The following is a 15554-nucleotide window of genomic DNA, read 5'->3' as shown; positions in this document are numbered from 1 at the left end:
GCAGTGAAGGTTTTGAGGAGAATGAATAACAAACAAAAAAACATTTTACTATAGACATGGGGCTATAATTAAAACCTTTTAGCGGAGAATTTTCCACTTCGTTTCTGTATTTTCGACCGGAACACCGTACCATTTGAATTAAGTTATGTGTATATTTTTTGTTTGTTTGCACATGTTCTCAAGTTGATGGCTAAAAGGTAAATGGATGTTAGGAGGTTTTTCGATGTGAATAAATTTTTCATCATATTATCGACTTTAAACTACGGCATGGCATGATTTCTCACATTTTGGCAGTTCATTTTTTTTTCTACTTCGTTTGACCTACAAATGAGTTTATGATATTGTGGCTCTGGGCCAAATTAAATCACATTCAAATCTGCCGATATGTCCGATTGTCACGAAAATCGGTCAATGTAAACAGGGGGGAAAGAAATCATTAGCAACAAGTTACAATTTTCCAATTCTAAATCCTAATCAAACCAATTAATCGCCACAAATAAATTGTTCGTCTGCCACGTTGCAATCAAAATGATCAAAGTATCGCTGTGCTAATTCGATTTGTACAGCAGCAAATTGCCGCTCCATTTTATCTTATCGCATTACTCCATCAAATCGCTATCAATTGAACCTTATTTATCGATTTCATTGACGCATTTACCGTGCTGTGGTGAAACCAATTTCGGCAGTCACGACATATGTACATTTGCTTTGCATTCAGTCTCGCTCGCATAGTCTCTATCAAAAATTCAACTTTCTTCTTTCTCACTCCCGCTTCCGTCGGTAGCACAATTTAATTGACATTCGGTGCCTGTTTTATTTGTTTGCTGAAAATATTATCTAAAATTTTCCATTCAACGAAATCGGCTGGGCGAACAAAACGACAGCATTTCTATTCAATATTTTATGATTGTTGTTGAAAATTCCAAGGAAACCGAGATAAAGAGGGAGAAAACGCGCGATAGCTATTCTCTATCAATGGAATGAAAAGTGAAAGCAATGAAAGTACTGATACTATCTTTTGCCTGCTGTGTTGAAAGAATACAACCGTCGGCAACCGACGGTGGAAAATCAAATACTGTCGTAACACTATGGCGTTTTCTACACTCATTTCTTTTATCATACCATTTTCAACCAGCACTTTTTGTCTCGCCTAGTGTTCCTCCCCCTTCATGCCAACTTCAACAGCGACAACGACGAAGACGATGACTACTTTAATAAATTGCCCAAGATGAGCAAAAAGTGAACGGCAACAAGAAAAACCTTGCAAATGAAATAAGGAAAACGAACGTTTTTCCTTTCGCCTTCTTATTACGACCATTATACTTTTTTATTGGTGTTTCTTTTTTTCGATTTCTTCTTTCGCTTGACACAGCGACACACTACAAACTTCTTGATCTTTTTGTTCTGCTTTCAATTTCAATTTCCGTGCGCTATTGTTCGTTTTGAAATATTCGCAGCTATTCTACCTTTGGCGTTTCCTTGTTATTGTACACAAGTTTGCTCGGTATTTTTATGTGCCACGAAAATTTCGAATGTGAATAGAGCCAACCAAATGTTATTCATTTGCAAGCGAGATAATTGTTTTCACTTTGTTACGGTTTCATTCCCTTTCCTTATCCCAGGTCAAGCTTGGAATTTCGCAAAGATTTTCAAATCTTTCCTGGTGGCACGGAGGTATATGAGCATGATGATTTCATTGCCTTTGCCGATTTATTTGCTTTTAAAATTTTCCGTTTTTTTTCTCTTTCTAAAGAGAAGTTCGACGTCGTTCGTTCTGACAAAACAATTTTTCGAGTAATTTGAAGACAGGATACGACACAATGGAATGTTTAAACTCGCTGAAAAGAGGTGTGATTAAAGAACGTCGTACAATAAGTGATGGCATTTCATTTTAACCATATTTTCCCGCTCGGTTTGAACAAAACTCTGAAATTTAATTTGAAACGTGAGAGTTCGCTGGATTTCCATTACCATATTCAATTTAATAAGAGAGGATGTGGTTTCGCAGAGAGAGGATGTAGTCTCTCCTCACTTACTCTTACTTTGACTCAGTGTTGCTAATTTATCGACTCGACAGCCAAGTGTTATTCACTTGCAAGGGAGAGAATAGTTTTCATTTCGTTATGATTTCAGTCTTTCTTCTTATCCTAGGTCAAGTTTGGAATTTTCGTCCTGTGCTTGTGCGAATTATTTTGTTGATAATTTTAGCTGGTGAAATGAAACGGAAAAAAAATTGTTTTAACATTCGAACGGAAAGTTCGACGTCGTGCATTTTGCCAAACCATTTGTCATATAATTTCGGGCATGATAACGACACAATGAAACGTTCAAGTTCGCTGAAAAGATGTGATTAAGGAATCATGAGCGGCGTTTCATCTTGATAATTTTTTTCCTCTCCGTTTTAACAAAACTCAGAAATTCAATTCAAAACGTGAGAGTTCACTGGAATCGCATTTCCACGTTGAATTTAATGATGGAGGAAGTCGATTCGCAGAACGATCGATACGAATGGCGATAAGTCGTACTTATCTAGCGCGCCACTCTCCCCACCTCTCTCACTCACTGAGCCAACGTACTATCAAGTAGCTGCAGGAATTTCACATTTTTGATGAACTGAATTCATATAATTTGCATAGACAGCACGAATCTCATCTTAGTGTATGACCGTAGCTTACCTTTGCATTGAACAAAATGAAACGAGATAAGTGTCGAACGATTGGATTCCACTCAAATTGAATTGAGAGAGGAGATTTATGAAGTGCGCAATATGCTGTTGAAGCCAAATTAATAACCCCATACTTTGAAGCTAGGGGTTTCACGCAACTTAAAATTCATCTAAAATTTCAATATTTCTCTCTTTTCTCTAAAATTCTCTGGGATTCACCAAAATCCGTATTATTTCGAAATATTTCAACATTCACCTTGAAAATTATGTTCTGGAAGTGGGTTTTGGTGGATCCCCAGGATCGTTCAAAACTGCTCCCGGTTCTGGAAGTGGGTTTTGGTGGATCTTCAGGATGGATCAGACTGGGTTTGACAATGCCCTGGTCCATCCTGAGGATCCACTTCCAGAACCAGGAGCGGTTTTGAACAATCTTGGGGATCCACCAAAACCCACTTCCAGAATTTTTAGATTCAAAAAATTCTAATAAATTCGAGTTTATGAATAAAAAGAAGCAATATCTATAGTTTACACATAAAATGGTTTTATTTCCAGCTATTTAGTAAAATCTTCGGCCTTCGAGTTTGCGTGAAACCCCTAGCTTTGAAGTGCATCAAGATTTTAATATTGTGCATTGAAAGTTTTATATTATGTTAGTATGGACCCGTCAGTTTCACCGCAGCCAATTCAGTGAATTAGAACAAGTTTGTTTTCAAAGTTACGGAGTGTTTCGACAGGAAAAAAATTAGTTTTTGGTTGTATTTTATAGAGAAGTAAAACCCACAGCATTCAAGGTTGATTCTCGTATCTAATTCAATATCATCTGGATAATATGTGGTATGCCCGCAATAAAAGTTGACGTTTTTTTTCGTAACTCGTTTACGAAGATTCAATGAAGGATTGGAATACCGAAATCCTCTAAAAATACAAACTAATATAGAAATGATAATCTTGTTTTCAGCTATTTCCCAAAGGAAAATCACTTTTTTTCTCTCTGTTTGGGTTTGATTCGATGTGTATGTGTGCCAAAGACACGTTCACACGATTAACGACTTCCAACAAAATGCCATCATCATCACAATGCCTTCGATCGAATCAATGTCCCGTTTGTTTTGATATAAAAGATTTTGCTTTCCGAACATATACGTCAATCATTCGGGTGTCGAAAGAGCTTTTACTGGAATAGTTATACAATACGATATAACTCCAAGTATAATTTGAAACACGTACCAGAAACGTAGTTAGTAAGCGAGCGAATGCAAGCAAGTAAGCTCTAAAACGTACAATGGCCAGTTTGTGTCGCTTAATATGTGAAATTGAGTAAGAGCGGTATTTAGGATTAAATTCAAGTTACTTAATTTTCTGAGGGATTTCGAATGTCTTGGTTGAATTGGAATGGAACTAAGAGCCTGGTGACGTGTGTTCTTCTTCATCTGACAAATACAAAGACGTGCTTGGCTATTGACACCGCCAACAAACGTCGGCTGCTCGGTTTGTGCGTGTGATCTATAATAGAAATTCAGAGCGCGTGATGCATGCATACGCAAGGGAAACTCCATTGGGAAATCTGCCATTTCTTCGGTCGCCGCCACCACCACCGCTATCAGATTTTGCAGTGTTTGCGACGCTTTGTGTTAATCTCGTGCATTGTGTTTGAAAACCGAAAACGAGAATGGTCCCAGTGTTTTGTACACATTCCGAATGGATTTGGAATGATGATAATAACAGCAATGGCAAATAAATTAGAGTTGTATCAATAAAAGGTTCAGCACACGTATTGTCCATTTTCCACTTTGACATTTGTCTCAGACAAAGAAAATGGACTTCGGTACTTACCGAAAGCATTTCAAGTGAATCAACATTTTTGAAATGTGGCGCGCATACCTACGCCGCTATTTGAAATGAGAAAAAGAGCCAGTCCAGCAGACTCAACGGTCGTATCAGACGTTACACAACACAGCACACCAAAATCACCATTAATTTTAATGGAATTTTAATTGGATTTATATAAGCAGTTCCATTGCACAAGGCAACAGCACACAAGGGCTCTGTCTCTGCTCCCCTCCCAACTTTGGATAAGGGATAAAAGATTACAATTTTGTGAGCTGTGGATGAATAACTTTAAGACCAACTGTCACCCTCTGCTGCAAAAGAGAAAAAAACAAACGAGAATATGACGTCAGCCGTTATGCCGAAGCGTTTATATGGCGTGCAAACGTTATGCAAACTGATGTGCTTGTTTTACAATTTAAATTTAGGCTTGTCCTTTTTCGGCAGGTGGCAGAATTTCGTAAAATTCAATTTACACAATTTGGTCTCGGTTTTGTGTATACCTGTTTCAATGTGAAAATACCAACACAAACAATACACGCATTATCCTTTATTCAGAGATATCCTCTTTGCACAGGATATTCATTTCGTTATAATTTTATATTACGTAAATATGCTCTCTTGCTTTTAGCCATTTACATAGTTTATGAGAGAATGAATGAGAACGAAAGACGAAAAAAACACAAACGCGTAAATTGCTTGGCATAAAGGGAAATTCATTTTAATATGTAATTATCCGAGTGATTCAAACAAAGCACAACATTTCGGTTGAAATGTATAATTCAAAAAGAAGCACTTTTAGTATTCAAGTGGGGACAAGTGTAACTCGGAAACTTGCAAATTACCTTAATCACACACATTTTGTACAAACGAGTATCTAGTCCGTTAAATCAATAAAATAAAACGGAATTACAATCTGCCAGAGTACTCTAACTCTTGAAAATTGTATGTAAATGTATTCCATTCAGCATGGGCATTGTACTCTATGACGATGGTTGCTGATTTTTCCGTTTCATTTTGTTCAACTTCTATTTGTCTTCCGTTTCGGTTCATACTTCAATTAATAACAATGGCAGATTGGTAGCATAGAGATATAAAATGCTGGCGCTTCAAATCGATCGATGTGATAAATGACTTAGCGAGTAAAAGTGCTGAAACATTCACGAACAGAAGGGCGTATTTTTCCATTTCAATCCCTGGCTGAGGCTTTTATTCGCTCAAATAAATATGCACGAATTGAATTCGGATGACAATGAACAGAGAAAAAAAAATTAATCAGTTCCGCTTTGTATGAACGACTAGTTAATTTTGAATGTTGTGTAAATCATTTATTATGCTTACTTGGAATCATTTTTCACTTACGTTTATTGTCCTCATGAACTCTATTATCACCAACTCGGTAACATTCAAATCGAATGCTTTTTCCATACACTTAAACCATGTCACAATCATGTGGTATGGATAATTTACTGGAAAATTGCTTCGTTTTTACGTAAACCATTTTTCTGTTCTTCGTGCCATTCGCCTTAGCAAAGCCGATTGTATCGTATATAGCTGGAGTATACTCAAGAGGATAAAAAAATATTCACAGATTTAATGATTTGGCGCACATCCGAGCGACTTGTGATCAAGTGTTGTGCTGATTTCATGGAACATTTAAGATGATAAAACCGGACGTCAGATGCCAGGAATTTGATACGTTGCCAGCCTGTGTCATTTTGATGGCTGAAAACGATTCGCTCTTATCAAACTCCCATTATACAGAATTTTTTTTTCTCCCGTGATCAGCACAATGACGGCCGCATAGCTACTTTTCAAGAGCTTTTTCATAAAAAGAAAAAAATTACGAAATATGATTGAATTACAACAGAACAAGTGCTACTTTTCAATATGCCTGCATAAAAAAAGTGCTGTCTTCTTCTCGGAAGAAGGTGCGAGCTGGAAAAATATTTCATAAATTAAAGCAACACGTCAAACTGTGAGTTAGTACCGTTTTAGATCCATTCTCATGGTGTCCAATTTTTCAAAAGCGACGCGTTTCCTTGTCATTCTTTATTTATTATATCTTATTAAAAGACGCTGATAATTCAGAGAGAGAAATTTTTTTTTGAAAAATATTCGAATGGCCTTGGCTTTGGCTTGGCAACAGATGTAGAATTTAATCTGTGCAAGCCGATCATGTTGTCTGATATTTGTAATGCATTAGTGAAAGTTGCAAATGTCCGTGGATTGGTTTCCAAGTATTCGTATTTCTTCCAAGTATTTCGATTCGTTTAAGCGATTTCTGTTAAATGTGGGGATTTTGTTTCACCGGTAATCAGAGAACCTGACATAGAATCCGCTTAGAAATTATTAGCAATAATGTAACTGGAGGCAGTCTTCTGTAATTCGCTCTACCATTCGATCCGTAATGTAAAGAAATATGAAATCCATTCTTGTGATGAGCATGTATATAGAACCTGAGCGACTGCCACTAGCTAAATTGGTTTTTAATCACAAAATGCCAGTAAAATCCAGTCAAATTCATGAGTGTATGTTGATTAAGGCTTAACATTTTAGCAGCGATGAGCTGTCTCAATCGGCACAAAGCTTATCTGTTTCCATCACAAAACAAATTTAAAGCTTTGGCGTTGATTGACAGATGGCTGACGATGTAAATACTTGTTAATAATTTGCATTTTGAGTGTAGCCTGATAAGTTTTAAGCGGAGCAATTAAAATCAGCAAATTGAAACTATTCCATGAGGCGTCGATAAATCTTCGATTAATATCGTATACTGACTTCTCAACACGTGCATCAATAAATCTATAAACAAATCATCGGGGCACAAAGTTCGTCAGGCCATGATGTATTAAGCACCAATCAGTGTAGCACCCATCAAACTACCGAGTACAACCATATTTTCGTAATCCAAACAGAAGTTTCCCATCAAAAAATATATAAATACATGCATGCTTGTACATATACAGATATATTACAAATGTAAACAGAGGAGCCATGATAATTTTTGGCCAGATCATGGTATGGAATTATTACGCCGTATGTTTAAGACTTCGCTGTATTTTCCGACTGAATTGATTCAATTAGCGACTTCGTAATGAGTTGCGATGCTCTAAGCTAATGAATTGTTTACTTTAAATTAATTTCGTTCATGGGAAATGCTCGCCATATTCATCGGAATTTGCTGATTCAGAGCACCAAATCAAAGTGATTTCGCCTCGGAATTCACTGTAACCAGATTGTAGAACAATGACCATTTTGGCCGAGCTTGCAAATTTCATTTGTGGTACTTCGGACGGGTATTTAATCCAATAAACAAAAGTTTGTGGTGAAACGAAACCAAATGAAACACCATTCAAAAACTGTTTTATTTCCATGTAATCATATTTATTGATCATCGTGAACTATAAAAGTAGATAAATCAATAATGAATATATTGATATGTAGGACATAATTTATGGCGTTTGTTGCCACAGTTCTTTTTCTCATGCGCTTACTTTTTTCCATTTTTTTCTTCTTACATTATTGAAATTCATTGAATTTCCCGAGTGCCATGGCGAACGATTCCGTTCAATCCTGTCTTTGTATTCTACGAGGCAATGCTTCTGCGTTTAAATATATTCATTTAATTCATAATGGTACATGTACGTGCCTCGTGTCTATCATATTAATGTGTTCGTTCGTTTGCTTGTTTGCAATAGCAGTTTTCAGGTAGAGCGAACAATGTCATGCGAATCTTTTAAAGAGATTCTTGAGCAAGAGAAAGAAGCGACGACAATCAATATACACGACAATATGAACACAATAACTAAGCATAATACAAAGGTATATTTATTTTTTTCATCGTGTGAAGTATAAATGGAAGTATCTCCAGCCAAACGAAATGATAACCATGTTTTTAGGTAGATGTTTATGGTCGCGTGCATTTTGCTAACTCTACCGTCTTATTGAATAAATTCAAACTACACACGTACGTACAATCACAATAATAATGAATATACACGAAATGAAAATGAGTACATGCGTGCCTTGTTGCTGTCGCCACGGTTTACGATTGACAAGCACATAAACCGAATGAGAGAGAGAAAAGTAGCACACAGCAACATCGCCGTCGCATTGTATCAGATGTTCTTCTGTCGGTTGAGGTTTAAATGGATTTGTTACGATTCGTTTTTTTAGCCCAGAAGTTCGTTTTTTTACACGTATCTACTCTTTTGAAACATGGAAAAGAATGCTCGCTTGCCACAAGCTATGGAGGAGGAGACAGAGAAAAAAAAGCAGCACATGTATGCAACGACAGATACATTTTAGCCAAGAGAGAACGAGTCGTTATATTTACATAAAGCTGTATAAGTTTCGTTGTTTTTTCATCTCGTTTGGAAATTCGATGTATGTTGCGTGTTTTTTCTCTCTCCCTCTTTTCGTCCCCACATTCCAAAGTCTAATGTAGCATGTGTGATTTGTACGAAACGAAGTTGAACGCCTCAAATAACAACGCTTCACTTCGGCCGACTTGATTTAATATTCGCCTTATTGCCGACTACTCTCAACCATGGAAATAAAAACTTCTGCGAACAACTGCATGATACAAAGGAGCGCTACAAGTATGGGAAAAAGCTTTAGCAAAAGCAACGAATAATCCGTTACATCTAAAGTCGAGCCGACGACCGGGTGAAAAAAAGAAATGAAAATTTCACAAGGGAACACTTGCCAGTACCATCACATCGGGTGCTTGAAATGGAGACTTCAATAGCGTTGTGTATTTGAATTTTGCTCCTTGTTCGCTCACAAAACCTATATTCAAAAACAAAATCTTATCTGCGTATGCCGATATGAATATGAATGGTTTGGCCAAACGGAGAGAAAGGGATGCATACCTCTTAATGCGGACAGCTTTGAATTATGCACTGTATCTAAATGGCTTTAACCCAGCGTTAGCCATAAAAAGGCAGATAACAATAATACTATCATGAGCTATGCTTTATTTTGGAAATGAAATTCGTACTGAGTAGCTCGTTTTTTTTCGTTAACAACTTTGCGTTTTATTGCAACATTTCGCGTTCAAGTTATCAGCTCAGCACGAACCGAATTCAAGTCGATCCGAAGCACTATATTCAAGGGTTAAATAAAAGCTACCAAAACGAAATATATTGAGAAAGTCCAGCGAAGAAGAAGAAGAAGAAGAAGATAAAAGTCAACGAAAATACAAAGGCGATTTTCGAAATAAATCAACTTGAATGAACGTGTCCTTTTTCAACCGTCTAATGCTGATTGTCTCTTTGAGATTTTCATTTTGGCTCCAGACCCCGAATCGAATTATAGCGAGTTAGAGAACACACGTTCTCTCGTTAAACACTTACCCGAGGCGTTTCAATGGAAACGAATATTCCATTCAGACATTCTGGAGTTGATGCGTCAAAAAAGCGATGCCAAAGCCAGCATACAAGTGGCATACAGAAATTGCATTGAGACCTTGACTTTTAGCCGAATCTTTCAAGTGAAACCATGTTTTTATGCGCATAATATAACAAGGACTTAAGCCATACCGTAGAAACTGGGATTATTTCAATTAAAATTCTGGCACAAAATATTTAATATAATAACATTTTGAATCTGCTCGAGACAAGCTAATTAGTATTCGTGGTGCTGGTAGAAAATTTGATGCATTTTAAATTGCAACAACATCGACGCACATATCAATGTTGAACAGGAATTTTCTGGATTAGCTGCCAATAGATGTTTTTTTTTTTTTTTGAAAAGGGTTCGACCATTAGAAACTACTTTGTCGAGAGCACTTTGCAAACGTTAAATTGAAAATTAGCACTCAATTCGACGAGAATAAACACATTGTTCAAACGAATAGGAATTTAGTCGAGCCTCGGTAGCCAAACAATGAAATCCCACATTTTCCATACTCAACTAAAGACGATTACCAAAATGGAATTCGTTCGATGTTTGCTCCAAGGTAAATATTTGTCTGCTTTTCGTCGGCCAAACTACGAACATGTGCTCGTAAATAGAATGCACAATGGATAGAATGCGGCATTATAAAGTCGATTCGGGTTGTTGCAAATAAAAATCCAGGCAGAAAAAACGCTTGATTTCCGTGAGGAAGCTTTGTAAGTCAAGAGTTTTTCGGCAAGCGAATTGACAAAGAGGTCGAGTGGCATTTGCTGACGGTTCACCGTTTTCAAGGCGATGAAAAATGATGAAAAAGAAACGAAAAAGTTGTTCGATTTATGCTATAGCATTAAATTGAATTTCAACTTGAGTAAAAACCATGGATTCACATGTTTTTTTTGCTCTCTCCTCTTTTTGTGTGTTCTAGTTGGGAAGTTTCATGGGATATTTTTGGCTTTGTGAGTGCCGCGAGCATGCACATATTTGTTGAACAACAAACATTTACGAAATGGAAGAAAAGAAGAAGAAGATGTGAATAGTTCAACAATGGTGCCTCGAGTAAGCAAATGAGAAATGGCTCTAAATAAAAGCATCTCAATTTCGTTTGGAATTTCGTTTTTTTCCCTCGTTCGCCTTTTGCACCACCGTTCACAATGCGAAAAGTTCATTTGAATTTGGCATGGGTATTTGCTATTTGATAATCATCTTATGCTCAGCGAATTGCTACGGTAAAAGCAGCAGCATTTTCTTTTGTTGTGCCGTATTATTGAGTAAAGAGCGAAATATTGTATCGAGCACCATCACTTCAACTAACGTAAAACTATATGTCAGGATGTGGCACAGCCACGCTGACATTGAGTCATGAGCACATTCAATCACCGTCAAGTACACACTTTTACATATGTACATACACTTTCTGTAGTGTAACTCATTTCACTTTGTGCGCTTCATAATCGAATCCAATTTCAAGTTTTATACAAGTGAGATGGATGTGCCTTGAAGCGAATCACTTTGGGAACATTCTTTGCGGCTGTTCGAATGACATTTGATATGGATGCAGATTAACGAAACACATGATTTCCGGTACAATTTCCCTGTCATTCTGTACCACCAAAACGGAAAATGTTTGTTGCGCGATAAAGCAAATGCAATACATCCAAGGCACGTGGCAACATCAGCAAGAGAGTTTTTGACAGCCAACATTTTCATCCGGAATGCTTTGAATTCCACTAAAATCCAACATGTTTCAACCAGAAAAAACTCTTGGAACATATCATTAGCAACCGCTGCATAAACATGTGACAAATAAAATGAAAAAAGAAGGAAAAAATGCTGGTCATACTCATACAGTCACATTTCTCAGAAGGTTCCTCATTTACACCAACATACTTTGAGTGCTTGGCATTTGTCGTGCGAACCGGAGTTTGTTGTGCTTTGACCAAAATTTCATCATGAACGTTCAATCAATTTCTCGCTGACTTGGCGCTAGTGTGCTCAATCGCATTGATTTGTATCTGCTGTGTGAACAAAAATCACAACTCGTACAATTGTGTCAATATTGTATCTAAAGCCTTGCTAACGGGGAGAGACTATGCTTCTTCGCACTAAAAGCCTTCATCATTGATCCTTGTTATTCTCCTTCTCGTGAAATGTGGACCAAACATACGTTTTTTTGTCTGTAATTTGCTGAATTGTTGGTTTGCGCAACGGTTTTTATCTTGATGCATCAGTTATAGTTAAGTAGTCTGGCAGCAAAGATCTACTTGAAAAATGTTTGTTTCGCAAACACTTTTCCAAGACAAACATTTATTCAAGCCAATGAAAGACATTGGAATGGATTGGATACTCTTTTCTTTATATTTGCCGTATTAATATATCGAGAACAAGAGCTAAAGTCTACACTGAGCTTAGCTCCAAAGGATAGATGAGATAAAAGATCCAAAAACAAATTCTATGTATGCCGTTTGAGTCATGCACGTCAATTGGAGTGGATATAAATTGAAAAAAAAAAAATTAATGAGCAAAAAATGACCCAATTTTCAAATTCAATGTTGTCACCGTATCATCTGGTATCGCTTTGGGACATAATTATAAGTTCTCTTACATTTTAAATGTGTTAGCTACCATTAACATGTTCGTTCCAAAAAAAACCTCCATTCTGAGAGCATCCACTTCAACATTAATGCAAATTAAAAATAATTCAAAAGACATGTTAACAAAAGCTATAACGGCAGAAAAAGCGTACATACAATGTAAATGTACGTGCCCTAGAGATTTACATCGTTGCGAGTGAAGAAGAGAAGAAAAGGTGCGATTTGACGTTGTTGCAAATTGCCTTTTAATGAAAGAGCAGCAACAACAAAAGGACACAATTGCTACGCATTTTATTTAAAGTGACACGACCACAAAGTGACAAACAAAGTGATTTCTTTTCCATTTTTACAATTTTATCCTCCAATTTTGACGGTGATTCAAAACGGATTTGGCTTCACATTTAATTCGCATGGATAAAAATAGATCCAGTTTACCAGGAACTTCACTAAATAAAAATCATTCACATTTAAATCCACATTGAGTTTTTAGGTGTAATGACAACAGCATCAACGTCGACCGCCTTGTCGTATGCAATAATTGACATCGTAACGCGATACAGCAACTGTATTATCGTTGGAAAATGAAACATTTTATGTTTTCCATTTTCGTTCATTCAATGAAATTCATTGATGGCGCAGAGCGAATGTAAAAATAAAATTCAATTTTTCACAGTTTTATTATGGATTCAACACACTATTTTTTGCCCACTTTTAAAAAAATATCCATAGAAACTGAAATCCATCCACATGTTCTATGTCATATGGCTCACCGGTCGATGGTACAAAATATGCCGTGAGAAAGTAATATCAAAGTGAAATTCTCGCAGTGAAGAATGAACGAAAAAAGAAAAAAAAGAGCACGAGCATTCAATTTTTTCGAAAGTGCCTGACAAAAAAGTCTGCGTTTATTTTCGTATGAGACATGAATTATTCAACAATCTCAAGTGAACTCGAAAAAAAACTATTGCATTCTTTTCGAAAAGTACTTGGTTAAATTGCGTCCTCGATCACGTCTAGCACTGGAATTTATTTAATGACCCAGTTTTTGAATGGATAAATACGTGATTCCATTGAACGAAGTAGGCGAAATAATTTCACCATCGAAGTCATGAGCAGAGCATGTGTTTATGCCATGTAATACTGGTGAACATCGTTACGTCAGATAAAATGTGTGTTCGCTTCGGTGAGTTGCTGTAAGAACTGTTTTTTTTCCTCTCGGTGGATTGAATAAAATCTAAAAAGCTTATACTCGGCTCATTTCAAAATTTGGACACTCAAAACACTATGAATAGAAAAATGATGCTGCATAGAAATGTACGGGAACGCATGAAATATACGAAATTTATGCAAAAGTTGAATAAACTTCTATGGATTCCGGGGGAAAACATGTCATAAATGGAAAAAATACATACGTCAAACATTCGTTATTCATAACGTATTAAATAGCTTTGAATCGAAGCATTACGCTCCAATTCAATCCAAAAAAAAATTTGTTAAAAACAACAAATGAAAAATTCATCAAATTGATTTTCATTTCACACACAGTGCACTCTCCCGTCCACTGTATGGAACAGCGACTCAATTCACAAAGTTTGCATTAGATTTGCATACAATGAAGGTTTTTTCTACTTTGTAGTTGGATTTTTATCAAAATATTGATATATGTCTGCACATAAATGTCAATCCATTTTCCCAGAACAGCCACAAACAATTCCCACATTTCAGAAAGTAATTATGTCAAAATAGAAAGTAAACATTGAGAAAAAAAAACGAAGATCTACAGCAGATTGAAATGAATTTTTTTTTTCATTTTTCGTGTGCTTTAGTTCAGTATGCTGTTGAATATCCACATTTCAAAAGCCACATATGCAAACGCCACAATGCGACGAAAAAAAATGACCAAAAAACCACAAAACAAAAGCATTCAACGATTCGCCGAATGGTCCAAATCATGAAATCACTCAGTAAATTGCTGTCGAAATAACAAAAACGAGCAGCCAACAGTAGATGAAATGGATAGCAAGAGAGAAAGCGGAGCAAAACATGCAAAATAAATAAAAAGTCCCGATCGATGTTTGCATGACGCCTGTTTGTCTCCAGACAAATTGAATGTATGGTATGTCTGAATGCGTGAGCCAAAGAGGGAGAGAGCGAGCGAAATGGATGGCACTGTATACGACGATGATTTCTGACTCAATTGAATGCTTCTACGTGAGATGATTAGTTTGGTTCTTTTTTGTATGTGCTCGTAGGTTGCTGCGGCCATTCACTTTTCAGGGTGCTTTTTTTTTGTTCGGTCGCTATTCGCTCAATCAGACAACATCAGAAAACAATCGATCGAACGTGCTTATTTTCTCTCTCGAAACCAAATGATTTGAGTTTCCTTGAACTCGCCCAAATAATGAAAAAAAAACTCAGGTATTTTCTTTGGAACATAAAAAGTCCTTAGCTCTTTTTCTTTGTTCATCAAAAGATAAAATGATTGGAATCTGAAATTGTCTTGCTTTCATTTGGGAAGAGGCATTACAAAGAACTACGGTCATTGAAACGGAAGACCTTGATAAAAGAAAATTCGAAAACCAAAAACATGAATCTTTTCTCCTCGGTATATTGCAAATACATAATATCGGTTAGGAGACATTCGAAGTTCTGAGTGGGGACACGATTGCCACTAAAGATATGCACAAAACTCAAAGCAGTTAGTGATAATCGTTATGATTTGACGCTATACCATCTCATAGAATTGGTTTTTTTGCTGTGTGAGGGAAAATGTTTGATACTTTTTTTTCGCTTGCATTTCGATCGAGCAAAGGGAATATTTACGTGTCTCTGGGGCCATTGCAAAGAAGAATTAATATTTTATTTATTTATGAAAAATAATTCCAAGCATTTTACATAATTGCGCGTCGTGCATGCTTCATGAGCACACTGTGCTACACAGCAAATTTTCGGCTATTCAATTGGAGGATGAAAGCGAAAAAAATGCAGCGTCAAAACGGAAAAAAAAAGTTTGTACAAACACAACAAAGAGCGAGTAAATCATAAAAAATGCAAAGTAAAAAACGGTG

At 36.5% G+C, this 15554-nt stretch overlaps 1 protein-coding gene across 3 annotated transcripts in view; it reads left to right on the top strand.

Annotated features, from left to right (window-relative positions):
• The window catches only part of LOC129566205 (diacylglycerol kinase eta), a 105748-nt gene that overhangs the window by 20502 nt on the left and 69692 nt on the right, over positions 1–15554 (top strand). The gene's annotated exons all lie outside the window — the stretch shown is intronic.

This window comes from Sitodiplosis mosellana, unplaced genomic scaffold (assembly GCF_009176505.1).
Source record: "Sitodiplosis mosellana isolate CC-2019 unplaced genomic scaffold, AAFC_SMos_1.0 Smas_scaffold_1, whole genome shotgun sequence".
In the NCBI taxonomy this organism is placed as follows: Eukaryota; Metazoa; Arthropoda; class Insecta; order Diptera; family Cecidomyiidae; genus Sitodiplosis; species Sitodiplosis mosellana.
The sequence above is the reverse complement of the archived record's forward strand: the minus strand, read 5'-3'. Positions and strand labels throughout refer to the sequence as shown.